The sequence below is a fragment of the Silene latifolia genome, chromosome Y, assembly GCF_048544455.1.
Source record: "Silene latifolia isolate original U9 population chromosome Y, ASM4854445v1, whole genome shotgun sequence".
In the NCBI taxonomy this organism is placed as follows: domain Eukaryota; kingdom Viridiplantae; phylum Streptophyta; class Magnoliopsida; order Caryophyllales; family Caryophyllaceae; genus Silene; species Silene latifolia.
Window position 1 is genome coordinate 160445431 of NC_133538.1, and position 15780 is coordinate 160461210.

Below are 15780 nucleotides of genomic sequence, written 5' to 3' on the forward strand. Positions count from 1 at the left end.
TGTAACTTTAGTAGAGAAAAATATAACTTTAATAGAGATAGCAGTAACTTTAATAGAGAAATCTGTAATTTTAATAGAAAAAAGTGTAATTCTAATAGAAATAAGTGTAACTTTAACTTTAATAGGGATAAGTGTAATTTTAATAGAGAAATGTGTAATTTTAATAGAAATAAATATAATTTTAATAGAAATAACTATAACTTTAACTTTAAAAGAGATAAGTGTAATTTTAATAGAGAAATGTGTAATTTTAACAGAGAAAAGTGTAATTTTAATAGAAATAAGTGTAATTTTACCCTTAAAAGAGCTAAGTGTAATTTTAATAGAGAAATGTGTAATTTTAATAGAAATAAGTGTAATTTTAATAGAAATAAGTGTAACTTTAACTTTAATAGAGAAAACTACAATTTTAACAGAAAAAAATGTAATTTTAATGGAGAAAAAGTGTAATTTTAACAGAAAAAAGTGTAACTTTAATACAAAAAAATGTAACTTTAACAAAGATGAGTGTAATTTTAATGGAGAAAAGTGTAATTTAAATGGAAAAAACTGTAACTTTAATAACGTGTAAATTTAATAGAAAAACATGTAACATTATTAGAGGAAGATGTAACTTTAACTTTACTACAAAATTAAAATCAACAACACGAATTTTAACAAGGCGAGATTAGTAAAACTATAAAACAAGACAATAAGAAAAAAAATGGAGGCAAGATTTTAACAAGCATAAAATGGAGTAAAAATATCGCATGAAAACATTGGAGGCGGGATTTTCAAAATTTGAATTTTGAAATCATTAGAGGCAGAATTTTTAGCACACAATATGTAAATTTAAACAAAAAAAATTAAAAAAACGAAATAAAAGACACAAAATAAATAACAAAAACATAAAACAAAACAAAAAATAAAACAAACAAAACAACCAAAACAATCAAAATAAAAGACACAAAATAATAACAATAACATAAAACAAAACAAAAAATAAAACAAACAAAACAACCAAACAACACACTGATAAACACAAAAGAAAGACAAAAACAAAAAACAAAACAAAAAAACAAAACAAAAAACAAGGTGGTGTCGGGTTGTTGGTGGTTGTGCATGGCGGGTTGATGTCGGGTGCGTGGTGTAAGGTGGCAGATCTGGGAGAAGGTGGTCGTCGTGGTGGTGGCTGCGTGATAAGAGGAGGGGCGGTTGTCGGTCTTGTTGGAGTCGGATGTGTGAGTGGCGGCAGTGGAGGTATAGGCGGCGTTCACAGGGGGTGCTATTGGCGACGTTAGTGGCAGATCTGGAGGTGGTTTGTGGAGTAAGCGGTGTTTGCGTGTGGAAGGGCGTGGTGGTTGGATTTGGCGTGAGTGGTGATAGTCGGGGTGGTAGTTGGGGGTAGTGCTCGGTGGTGTTGGAGAGTCTTTTTGGGGAGTACTGGTGGTCGGGGGTGGATGGTGGTGGCCGTGTGGGTGGGGGTGGATGGTGGTGGCCGGTGGGGTTGGGTTGGATTGGTGAGGAAGAGGGGAATTATTTGGGTTTTTTTTGAGAGAATTAATTTGGGTTTTTGAGAGGGGTGGTGAATGAATTATGTGAATGAGAGATAAGTGGGTGGAAAAATAAATTATATATAGTTGATTAGTATTTGATTAATGTGGATTAGTAAGGTAGTGAGAGAGTGGGCTTAATTAGGCATTAATCCCTTGTTTTTTGTCTTCAATCTCAGCCTTCCATAGTGCTCATCCAAGGGCTCTAAGGAGGACTTATGGACTCACACTTAGGAGGGGGACTTATTTGATATATATATATATATATATATATATATATATATATATATATATATATATATATATATATATATATATATATATTCGGGATCCTGTGAGAACCGCTAGGATAATGAGAACCGTGAGAACCACTATTCAATAAACGGTGAGATACTCAGGCATTTACTTTTCATAATCGTCGCACACCCCCAAACGCTCAAGTTTCATTCATTTTCCATTTTCCCTTTCTCACTTATCTCGCTTTCTCTCTCTTCCACCGATCATCGTCTCCGATCACCACACTTCTACCTTCTTCGTCTTCACGCTTCATATTTTCCGACACTTTTCAACTGGGCTTCTCAAGTTATGGTTTAAGTCATTCATCACTATCATTTTCGCCCCTCTAATTCGCTGAAACTGCCATTAAAGAGTTTCATTCCTCCAAATTAAGGTAATCTGCTTTTCAAATTAATGGCGATTGTATTCAAATTTGTTAATTCATGTTAATTTTCCTAATATTTATCAATTTATGTCCATATTTTAAGCCTATTTTCCAGTAATTTCCCTAATGAAGCTAATTCGTTGTTTTTACATGACGAATTCTTCGTTTTGTATTCTTATTCCTCAACCTATGTGAAATTTTAGTTTCCGTAAAATTAGGCAATAATCTATCCCTAATTTCCCATGTCGTTTGTTACTTTTCAATTTCAACCTGCGGAAATGCTTCATTTCACTGTGTCAATCATAGACCTTCACATTACCGTTTAGCTAATTGTTGAATTTTATCTTTCTGAAATTTCCAGGTTGTGCAAACAAGTCAAGCCAGTGAAAATCACCGAGAAAGACTCGCTTTCCTGGCATATAACTTATCTTCATATTACAAAATCTTTTGATTATTTATCTTATGAATTCCTGATTACAACTAGTACTTGTTGTTGATAAGTTGTATGCTCGGGGAATTGTTGAACTTTTGTGTATTGAAATCTATGTTTCATGTGTTTAATTGTTTATAAGCTAATTGATTATTCTTGATAAGCTAATTAATTGTTGTTATATGACTAATTTTTAGGTTGTTCTAACTTATAAATTCCTGATTACAACTAGCAAGTTCTAATTCGCTTATTCAAATGTCGCTTATCATGTTTTGTGTGTTGAAATCTATGTTTCGTTTTTCACTTAAGCTGTATTTTGTTAATTTTCTACTGAAATTGTTTATATATCAAGTTCAAACAATTCATACTAAGCAGTATATGCACTGTGTTTTGAGCTGCTAAAGTTACTAACTGTTGTACTGAGTCAAGTAAAATTTTACATATTTCCTCCATTTAAAATTATTTCCCCTTTTAAATTTTGCATACAGAAAAAAATATGGAAAATTGGTGCAAAGGTTTGGTAGTCAATCTCGAGGATGTAGAAAGAGAACTTTTTATTGAACATTATGTTGAATAGAAAACAGAATCTCTGAGTTACCTTGGTCAAAATAACAAAATGGAGTTCAATGATCGCCGCAACCAACCAAGATATGATGTTTTAACTGATCCAATTCTTGTGTCAAAAATCTTCCACCTACTTGATAGTTGCTCGGATAGGGCAAGCATGGCCAATGTCTATAAATTTTGGGCTAAGCTCTATCTTTTTTATCCGTATTCACCTGGTGTTCTGGTAGCATACCTGCAATCTTTACGATTTAATGATATTAATGGCGTGAGGATAATGCGTAGTCGTGGTAGACTAATTTCCAAAATATGCAAGTGCTTTATGACGGATAATATGGCAGCCAAATTCCTCATGCATGTTCAGCAATGAAGAAATGTATTGCAGAACACCCATCTTAATCCACTTAATGATAGTCAAATTAAACAAGTTGATGAGATGTTACGGGATATGCCAACTTTGTCACATGAAGAAGCGAAAGCAATAGCAGTACCCTTACTAGCTCGTCGAAGGTTCTCTTATGTTGAATTCGTTGATTTCACGTAGGTCTAGCACAAGTTTGTACAAATTTTTGGCCAACGTCCTGTATTGGTACTTAGGGCACTTAGGGTATTGAACGTTAAGGTTTAAACGTTCCTTTTGTCAGGCTTTAGTAATAATTGTGTAATTTAGGTTTGGCATTTTAGATTATAGAAGTTGTTATGTAATTAGTTTTGATCTGTATTCATCAAGTTGTGTTATACTCTTCACCATTGTTTTGCAACATAATTTACTGTGAAATGTTGCAATCTGTCTTCATTATAAACATGTAATTTGTACAACAGTTTATCTTTCAACTGTCTTTACACTATCTCTCAAATCATTGATAGATATGGGGCGAAAGAGTGTTGCAACCAAGAAAAAAGTTCTACTAAAAGGAGGTCGGTCAGTCAAAGATTATTTCCCACAAAAATCAAAAGCTGCAACAACTGATGTTGTTGACTCAAGTAAGTCGAGTAAGAAAATCTGTATAGTCTTGCACATGAATGAAAAAACAATATCCTTATCAGTGCATGAAGTAGCCTTGCACATGCATGAAAAAACAATATATGTACATTAAACAACCTTACACATGCATGAACTAAGCAACATTAATTTTGACAGCCTCACATAATGCAGCCTCACCTTAGAATGAGAAGTAAGAGAAAGGGTTGAGAGTTGGATTAGGCGGATCCACGGTAGCGGTCCGCCTAATCCAACCCTAAATCCTTTCCCGTCCCGTTGTAGGATACCTGGCAACATATGTTTATTAAACAACCTTGTCCATGCATGACAAAGCACAGTATGTGCATTAAACAGTCTTTTAAATGTATGAAAAATAGGGAAAGGGTGAGGGTTGGATTAGGCGGATCCACGGTAGCGTTCCACCTAATCCAACCCTCAACCCTTTCCTGTTCCGTTTTAGGATACCCGACCCCCTACTTTTAATCCCGTCCCCAAAAAGGGTTCACTCGGCCCCTCTAGGGTGTCTTTTGGTCTCGCGGCCGTTAGAATGAGAAGGGAAAGAGTTGAGGGTTCGATTAGGCGGATCTGTGGTAGTGGTCCGCCTAATCCAACCCTCAACGCTTTCTCGTCCCGTTTTAGGATACCCAACCCTCTACTTTTAATCCCGTCCCCAAAAAGGGTTCACTCGGCCCCTCTAGGGTGTCTTTTGGTCTCGCGGCCGTTAGAATGAGAAGAGAAAAGGTTGAGGGTACTAGTAGAAAAAGTGTTATTGACATCGGTTAATTTGCCCCATTTTCATCGTTTTTGTGGCGATGTTTCTGGGGGCGACGTATATAGTATTTTTAACTTAAACCGATGTTAATGGTACATAATTTACATCGTTTACTAGGTAAAACCGATGTTAATAACATTTAAATTACATCGATTTCTAAGTAAAACCGATGTCAATAGCATCTAATTTACATCATTTTTGGTGCAGAACCGATGTAAATATCAACTTATTTACATCATTTATTGACTAAACCGATGTAAATATGTGTTTTTTTTATTTAAAAAAAATACATTTGAGGCGTTTTCAATGGGGAAAACGCCTCAAATGAGAGCTCCAATCAATTAAAAAAATTATATTTCCAAAACCCATAATTTATAAATATACATTGTTTTGAACAGAAATATTCTTAGAGATTTACACATAAATAGATACCTGTAGAATACCTCTGACTAAATAATGATAATATTGATAGTAAGATGCAAAATGAAATTAAAAAACTAATATAATAGTGTAATACTCCTTGTTTGTTCCATATATATGAGCTCTTTCTAACTAGGAGCATTGCGTCGAGTTTTCATCATGAACTCTTCATGGCTTGGCAGGGCAATTTGAAAACAAATCAATTATTTGAGCCTGCATATGTACAATACTACAAATTACTATTGAGAAACATATATATCTTACGAGTACCATTTGTGTTGTGAGAATGAGAAATAGATAAGCTGTTATTTTATTTTAACTCATTTGAATAGTTAGTTATCTACTTATCTTCACATCTGTGATTATGAATTGAGATCTTATTACCCTCGATCCGTAAAAGGAGAACAAATAAAATCTCTCACTACAAACTTTCTTTGAAGACAAGATATTCCAAGTGTTCAGATGAGGTCAGAACACTAGAACTATCAAGAGAATAGCTTACTGCTGTCGATACTCACCGGCTAGGCCTCAAGTAAATGCTCTGATGCAATTGTCTCTTTATTATTATCTCCGTTACATACTTCATTTTTAAGAAAAAAGATTTATAAAATATGCAATAACAAGAAAAAAAGAACTATTGTCATGACCTGAGGTATGCAACGCCAATAAAAGTATAAGAGCAGGTGGAATGAGTATAAGGCGGAGTAGTGCCGGGTGAAATAGCCAAGTCAATATTCCATAAAAATGTACTTAGCAGCCAAGTTCTGAACAATAAGATTAAAACTGATCAACAACTTAAGGTGTCAGTTTTAACCTTGTGAATCACACTATACACATTGAGCATTATAGAATAGTAGTTTGATTATCTTAAACCTGATCTTTAGAAGAAAATGATAAACGCATGAGATAAAAAAAGGTGTCAGCTTTAACCTTGTGTAAACCAAATGCAGTTATAAGTAACATAGCATCACTAACTTAGAAGTCCTTGATATACCCTGCAAATAAGTTACAGACCACCTCATTTAGAACAATTATGGGAACAAACTTCTAATACTAACGAGAGAATAAAAAACAAAAATCATTCATGGTCCTAGATCAATGATTAAAATACACAAAGTTTCAAGTTTGTGTACGACCGTGAACTACCAAGTTTGTCATATTTCCAAACTAGCTTGGTTAGTACTTAGTACCATGACGACAATCTTCGAGCAACTCCGACTTCCACCATGGGTCATAAAATAAAAATGCAGGGAATTTGTCTAGTATTCAATTAACCATATCAAACAAAGGATGATGTGCTGTGTTACTTCGACAGTACACCTTAACAAAGTGTCCCGCCTAACACTTGTATCCAAGTTGGATAACATAGATATTGGGTTAAGATACGAGGAGGAATAGAAGGAAACTCACAAAGTTACAGAACCACTAGATTGATCATATTACCAATCAAGTAGGCAGTAAAGCCAAGATTGAAGAGCATATAAAAGAGGACAAAGATCATCTCCCTTATATTAACAAGGTGAAGATCACCATAACCGGTAGTTGAAAGCATGGTGATGGACCAATACATTGTTGTGACATACAAGTGCCCTAGATTCGCGGTACGGAAATCTGTTATTTGAAGCGTGATCTATGTCTTTGTCGGGTCTGGATAATGGGCTTCCAGGTAGTAGTAAAAGCATAAAGCACAATGAACCGCGAATAAGGTCACCTAAATTCATATAATAATCAAGCTCAACTTGTAACATTTCCATAGTAAACTCTTTATCTAAAAATTTAAAAAGAACAAATGGCTAAAAAATTCGAGTACTCACAAACACAAGATATTAAATCAGATGTACAAACCGTTGTATATAATAATCTCATTAGTAAGATAAGTCCATCAACAATTAGCGTGATTACCACAATCCTTAAACATATACGGAGTATAATACATTTTTCTTTTTAACAGATAATTAAAAATACTCCGTAAATTTAAAACGCTAGAGTTAAATATGTATGTAAGCATTATTGTTATGTTACAGACCTTGCAATTAAAAACGCAGCTGAACTAGATGTCACAGACTTGGTGTTTGAAAATTGAAAGATAAATTTCACCATGACACCATGTACTAGCACATAAAGATCCGTAGGTGCTTCATTCTGTAATATCACATCTTCTTTGGGTGGATAGTACTCCGCCTTCATTTCAAAAGCCTTATTGGAAAAACAATTCATAGCATTTCAGGATCAAGTAACATTCATTTCACTGCTAGAAAGTAAGAAAGAAGACATGCTCCAGTTTAATCAAGCCAGACTTGATAATCAACGATTTCCAAATTCACTTACCAGTTGTATTAATTTACTTAATCTTCTTTGAATGTAAACCTTTATATCCCACGAGTCAAAAATGTAACACCCCTGATTTTCGGCTAAATTAAAACTAACTTTTACATATAAAACTCGCCGAAATATAGAGATATTATAATTAATATACAAAGTCTCTTACAAAATGTCTCTTAAAATAAAATATACAAAATGAACTAAAACTTTTACAAACACTTTAAATAAAATCTTGACTCGAAATCAAATCCTTTTTGAACAGCAACTGAAGACCTGAAAGCAAAACCAGAAGACAGAAAGGAACTACCCCCATGACGAGTAGCCCCGAAGGGAGAAAACACGTCAGCCGGAAAGCTGAGTAACAGATAATACCTCAATTTAAGCAGCTTAGTTTTTGGTCATGGCGTGGAAACACAGACACGTAAAAATAAAAATTAACAGAGAGAATAATAAAAACACTCCCTGATAGTTAAACTCAAACTCAAACTTACTCCATAATATAATAGACACTCTCTTCCCAATAATTAACCAAGTTTCATCTCATTACTCCGTCTCACTCATTACTCCGTCTCATAATATAATACTCCATAGTAACCAAGTATCGTATTCTCATCGTCGAACCTAAGCCAAGGACAAGGGGTAAGTGAACTGGCTGATAAGACCGCGAAACAATATTTCCATCTCAATATCGATTCAAAACAATATAACTAACTCAATAACCATGGTCACTTCACACTGGACCGTAAAGATAACCCGGCTCAAAGGCCCCATAAATCATAACTCAATACCAGTAACCAATTTCCATCTCAATTTCAATATCGATATTGTCAAATATTCCATTAAAGGAACTGCTCAACACATAGAGTATAGCTCTAAGCTACTCACCCACGAGTCAATGTCAAAGAAATCGACAATAAAAATTACAATACCAAAATATCTCATCTCAATAACTTAATGAAGCAAAGCAAGAATCACTCTTACGTCATAGTAAGACACAATCTTGTCCAAAAGTCGTAACTACACCAATGTCCATTGTTCCCCTCACACTCGCGCACAATTTTCATTTTCTCTTCGTTCCTAGTAATCACAAATATTACCTTGTTGAAATCTCTTAACCATCTACCAAAACCCTTCAAAATATCAACAACAGCATCACACTAAGCACCGAACGCCCAAAACCTTATCTACTTATTCAAACCATGTTTATCTTAAACTAACTCCAACACTTTCATAACTAAACCCATCTCCCAAATAACAAAATGTAATTATCGTATAAGAATCAATTACTAATAATTCAACTCATATAAAATCTCAGCACATAAAAACTGTAATTAATCAACAACAGTTAGCAAGTAGTTCATACAACCTCGAATAATAATAGAATTATTAGGATCGGTAAAATCGTGTTACCTTAAATCAGGTGAAGGGATGCAATTGATGAAAATAAACTGCCATCTAGATTGAAGATCTAGTGGTGCGTACAAGTGATAAGAATTATATGTGGGGTTTCTCATGCCAATTAATTTGGGTATTTGTATAACTGATGATGGGGAATCTTGATAAATAAATCACAAAGTGATGGATTCAAAGAACTATATTGGCAGAAGAATATGACAAGCTAGTGCAGATGCTTTGTTAGAAAGAAAGATAAGAGAGAATGCGAGAGATTGATAGAATAAGAGAGTTATAGGGTTTAGACTCCAATTAATTAAGTAAACTCCTTTTCCGAAAGAAATAATAATAATTTTAAATTTTAATAACTTTTCCTAAAACAAATAAATTTCCAAGTTTATTATACAAAATAATATTAATATATATAAAAAATTATGGAGTATTACAAAAAAGCATACCTTAAGAACCAGAAGACAAATAAGCAAGTGACAAACCATAAGTCAGTCATGACTGTTCTGATTATTGTGACTCAAGGGTACATGCACACCATAGATAACAAGCAGTCTCCATCTTTTAAAGATAGATACAAGTCAGTTAATTGCAAATGCATACCTGCAGTAGACACAAAGAACTCCTTCCTAATTCTTCCCTTGTTCTACACAAAGTCACACCAAAAGAAGCAACAGAATGTCAATCATCGTCTTAATTTTACAATATTGTACTTCAATAGAAAACAATGTCATTGTGTAGTCAAATTTAGAAACTAGCGGTCAGTAAATAGTATATTCCACAAAAAATAAAAATATTCAAATAACATGAATTTCATAGACTAACTTTCAGAAATTTGAGTTTCATATCTCCCATATTTCTAATGTTTCGGGGCCAGATATTCATTACTATCATGGCCAATTTTGGGTTTTCAAAACTTTAGGATGAGGCAAAAAGCAATAATGAAAGGTGATGGTTGAATACGAAATGCCCTTTCTTTTCTAGATTACAGAACTGCATATTTTACTAACTCTGATCTTGTCAAAAATCCTCGCATACCCATTTGAAAACTCACCAAACAAACAATGTTACGACTATCTACACTTCATTCTTAGCGAAAACACGAGGAATTTTCATAAAATAGCCTTGTCTGATACTTAACTAGTGTTGGATTTCAATAGTCCTAACGGACTCAAATAGAATAGATTCTGAGTGATATTTTGCTAATTTTGTGTCATTTTCCTGGGCATTATTATTACCAGGGAGAAGCTAATATGTACAAGTATGTCGCATAATAGAAAATCAAAAACCTAGAATAGAAACTTTACCTGAGAATCCCAAATCAGTTTGAGTTGAAAATAGAAAAAGAAAAAATAGCAAACAAGTGACCAAATCAATTATTGCTCTATCATCAAATCAAACAACCCTAATATAATGGAGAAAAAATAAGAAAAATTATGATTTATATTACCTTAATCGATCTTACAGCGGCGTATAACCAGGAGATCGGTTGAAGGATATATAGCGGGCGTGAAAGCGTCGATCAGAGGAGATGAAGTTGTAGCGTTGAAGGTGTGGTGGCCGGCCTGGTGTGAACAAGAAGGCGCCGACGGGTTGTGCGTTGCGCTTCTGTGGAGGGCGACGACGGGTTGGGACTTGTGAGGGTTCTGTGTGAGGTTTGGGTGAAAATTATGTAAATGAGGCAACCGAAGGGTCGGTTATGTTAATACGTGATTTATGACGTGTAAAAATATTGAGTTTTGTAACATCGGTTCACTAATTAACTTAACCGATGTAATGTAAATATCATTTTAATTAATTAAAATATCGGTTTTAACAAAACCGATGTAACTTAAATAAATTAACATCGATTTTCAAATAATCGATGATAACAACTGATGTAAATAATAAAAATAAAATAATTAACATCGTTTTTTTTAAAAACCGATGTTAATCACTCGATTATTAGTGATTACATCGTTTTTATTAAGAAGTAATGTTATTAGGGCGATGTTAATGGCACTTTTTCTACTAGCGTTTGGATTACCGTGGATCCGCCTAATCCAACCCTCAACCCTTTCCCGTCCCGTTTTAGGATACCCGGCCCCCTAATTTTAATACCGTCGCCAAAAAGGGTTCACTCGGCCCATCTAGGGTGTCTTTTGGTCTCGCGGCCGTTAGAATGAGAAGGGAAAGGGTTGAGGGTTGGATTAGGCGGATCCGCGGTAGCGGTTTGCCTAATCCAACCATCAACCCTTTCCCGTCCCGTTTGAGGATACCCGGCCCTCTACTTTTAATCCCATGCCCAAAAAGGGTCCATTCGGTCCCTCTAGGGTGTCTTTTGGTCTCGCGGCCATTAGAATGAGAAGGGAAAGGGTTGAGGGTTGGATTAGGCGGATCCGCAGTAGCGGTCCACCTAATCCAACCCTAAACCCTTTCCCGTCCCATAACACTTGATGATCCTTGCTTGTGGCACAAACGTTTTGGTCACATTAGTTCACCTATTTTGAATAAACTCAAGAGATGGGACCTGGTTGACGGACTACCTAAAATCAGGTTCGATCAAGAGAAGATGTGTGACACTTGTGCCCATTGCAAGCACGTAAAGTCATCATTCAAACCTAAATGAGTGGTAAACACGAATCAAGCCTTGGAATTGATACACATGGACTTATGTGGTCCCATGAAGATAAGGAGTGGAGGAGGATCCAGGTATGTCTTTGTCCTCGTAGATGACTACTCAAGGTATGTATGACCTATCTTTCTTCATTCAAAAGATGAGACTTTTGATGAGTTTGTTTGTCTATGAAACTTGTTCAAAATAAATATAAGACTAACTTTGTTTCTATTCGTACAGATCATGGCACCGAATTTGATAATCAAGCTTTATAGAATATTGTAGAGTTAATGGTGTAGGACATAACTTTTCTGCACCACGAACTCCTCAACAAAACGGTGTTGTTGAACGTATGAATAGAACACTATAAGATATGGCTCGTACAATGCTTTTGTGCAATGGTCTACCTCGTAATTTTTGGTCTGAAGCCATTAGTACTTCATGTTATATTCATAACCGTGCTATGATAAGACCTATCCTAAACAAAACCCCTTATGAACTTCTAAGAGGTCGTAAACCTAATATCTCTCATCTTCGTTGTTTTGGGAGTAAGTGTTTTGTTCACAACAATGAAAAAAATAGGTTAAGTAAGTTCGACCCTAGAGTGATGAGGCTATTTTTATAGGTTATTCGGATCATAGCAAGGCTTATAAAGTCTTCAATAAAAGAACACTTTATATTGAAGAAAGTATTCATGTTATTTTTGATGAAGATAATGTGTTTGATAAGCCCTTACGGGATGAGGAAGATGACATGGATGAACCTGACTTTCATCTTTTCAGAAATGATCCTCCAGAATTGGAAATTGAGGACAAGGAGATTGAAGGAACAAATGATGAGCTTGATCATTCTTCTAATGACAAAGAAAAGAAAACTAAAGTTATAGTGGATGATACTATAACTTTGTCTCAAGATAAGGGGTCTCAACCCAATGTTATAGCTGATGCTACTATAACATTAAATCCAAATCAAGGTAATGAGTCTGAAGTCATACCTGACTCAACTACAACACCAGGATTGGATTCAGGTGGAACGTCCTTAAACTCTGAGCCAAATGAAGTTGAATCAAGTTCAAATGCTGAAGAACCAAGTACTTCAACAAAATGGAAATATAAGAGTTCACACCCTATGGAAAACATCTTGGGAATATTAAAAAGGGTGTTCAAACGCGACGATCCCTGAACAATTTCTGCTCCTTCTATTCATTTCTATCAACAATCGAACCAATCAATGTTGTCAGGATCGGGATTCTACTTTGGATCGATGTGGAGGGTAGGATCGAATCGGTAGAATCGGATCGTAGAATCACTAGATTCTACAAACTCGCTAAATATAATTTTTTATTTGGTAAAAACATATAATTGAAAATTAAAACACTTATTTTTTAATATTTTTTTATTAAATATTGGTAAATAATGATTTTAGTGTCATTGTATGAACATGTTTCTACAACTTACACGTAATATGAGTTTACGGTGTCATTATATAAAAATATATATTAATTTTTTTAATTATGAAATCGGATCGTAGGATCGTATTATGATCCCATCTCTAGAAATTTTCAAATTAACAGGATCATAAGATTCTACAACTATGATGGAATCGTAGGATCCAGGATCGGTCGAGAATTTTTGGATCGTAAAATCGTAGAATCGTTGGATCGAATCGCGATTCTGACAACAATGGAACCAATGAAAATCAAGGAAGCTCTCGCAGAATCAGATTTGATTATAGCTATGCAAGAAGAGCTTCAACAATTCGAACAGAACAAAGTTTCGCACGTAGTTCCTAGACCCAAGGATCGATCGGTAATCGGAACCAGATGGGTGTTTAGAAATAAACTAGATGATGTCGGTGTCATAGTTCGAAATAAGGCAATATTGGTGGTACAAGGTTATAATCAGCAAGAACGAATAGATTATAACGAGACCTTTGCTTATGTGGCTCGTCTTGAAGCTATTAGACTTCTGATAGCATTCGCAGCTCATAAAGGAATGATGCTCTTCCAAATGGATGTCAAGACTTACAAGAATAAGTCTTCGTAGAACAACCTCCTGGATTTATGGATAACAAATTTAAAGATCATGTCTTTAAATTAGACAAGGCCTTGTATGGATTGAAGCAAGCACCAAGGGCCTGGTATGACAGATTATCAAAATTTCTACTTGACAGTGGATTTAAAAGAGGATCTGTAGTTAAGACATTATTCCTAAAAACCAAGGAATCCGATCTTTTGGTTGTCCAAGTCCACATTGACGATATTATTTTTAGATCAACAAAACCGTAATATATGCAAGTATTTTTCGGAATTGATGACTTCCGAATTTGAGATGAGTATGATGGGATAATTGCAATTCTTCCTAGGTCTACAAATTCAACAAACTGAGGAAGGCATCAAGATTCATCAACAAAAATATATTAAGGAGTTAATTAGAAAGTTCGGAATGGAAAATTCTCATGCTATATCTTCTCCAATGGTCGCAGACAAGAAATTGACTTTAGATGAAGACGGTAAGTCTGTTGATGAAACAACTTACCGAAAAATGATTGGGTCATTGCTATATTTAACTGCAAGTAGACCGGATATCATGTTTAGTGTATGCGTTTGTGCAAGATATCAATCATCTCCCAAATAATCGCATATGACGGCCGTAAAAATAATCTTACGATATCTTATTGGGACATCCCAACTATATCTATGGTATCCTATGGAATGCCATTTCGATCTTGTCGGATATTCAGATGCCGATTACGCAGGATATTCCTTAGACAGGAAAAGTACGTCAGGTGTTGCCATATTTGTTGGACCTTGCATTATTACTTGGGGTTCAAAGAAGCAGAATTTAGTTGCCCTTTCAACAGCAGAAGCCGAATATATTGCAGCTGGACTGGTATGTACTTAATTGTTATGGCTTAAGCAAGAGTTATGTGATTATGGTATTAACGTAGGTTGTATTCCTATTTTATGCGCTAATACGAGTGCTATTATAATTTCCAAAAACCCCGCGCAACACTCGCATACTAAGCACATTGAAATTAGACACCATTTTATATGTGACCAGGTTGAAAAAGGGAATATAAAACTCGAATTTTGTAGTACTGAAAAATAATGGGCAGACATTTTGACAAAACCTTTAGCTACAGGACGTTTTGAGACTTTACGGTTGGATATTGGTTTAATTAGTGGCACCTAAACTATCATAATAATTTCTTAACCGTATGACTGACTAGTTAAGACGAGATTGTATGTCTGTGTCCGTATTTTCCGCTGCAAGTACATTCTTATATAGTATTTTATTATTTTATGAGAATATTCCGTTTGCTAGCCTATTATATTTTGTGTTGTATACATACCATATCTTTCATTACTTATACATTCTAAGGTTTAGAGCTTCATAAACCAATGACATTCATGATTGGTTTCATTTAAGATGTGAGTAGTACTCCTTACATGGCATGTAACATCAAATTATATAAGCATGAAATTTTTCTCTTATTGCCTGTATACACTCGGTTTATGGTGGTGACACATGTGGAGAGGCGACCCTTCCTTTACGTTGTTGATACCCGTCGTGAGGTGTCAAAAACAAAATTTATAATCTCCAACTACAACTATAGCTAGCGGCAGTCGGGTCGAACCACAGAGAGGCAGACGTAATTTCTAGTTGTTTAAATTCGGTCTAAAGTAACAAAAGGTGGGGGTTTGATTGGGTTTGGTCTATAGCTAAATAAAAGAAAAGTAGACTAATGAAATATATAAAATCAAATATAAAAGAGGTACTAGGATGGTCGGTTCATTATAGTTTCGGCGGCAGCATATTAAACAGGTCTAATTCAAACACATGAGGCGGGAAATAAAGAGGTCCTCTCGGTCCACTCTTAACAGATAGCACCTTTCGATCTCGCTATAAGTCCCTAATATCACTAATACTGACTCTCGTCCTGAAAAGTGACTAAAAATCTAAACTTTACCTATCTTTCTATCTTAGCATAGTTTAGTCATTTTAATTTGGTGATCTAACAACTGTCCCTATCTCTCGATCTAATGGGTCAGTGTTATCCTAAGCATTCAACTAGTCGTGTGCACTCGATTCGTCGAA

The 15780-nt window shown here is 35.0% G+C and overlaps 1 long non-coding RNA gene across 1 annotated transcript; it reads right to left on the reverse strand.

Annotated features, from left to right (window-relative positions):
* Positions 1-7803: 7803 nt before the first annotated feature.
* On the reverse strand, positions 7804-10768 carry LOC141626955 (uncharacterized). The gene is made up of 3 exons (XR_012536515.1): positions 10535-10768; positions 9688-9730; positions 7804-7986 (listed from the first exon to the last, which is right to left on the reverse strand). It is a non-coding gene; the product is annotated as an uncharacterized LOC141626955 (long non-coding RNA).
* Between the last annotated feature and the right edge of the window lie 5012 nt (positions 10769-15780).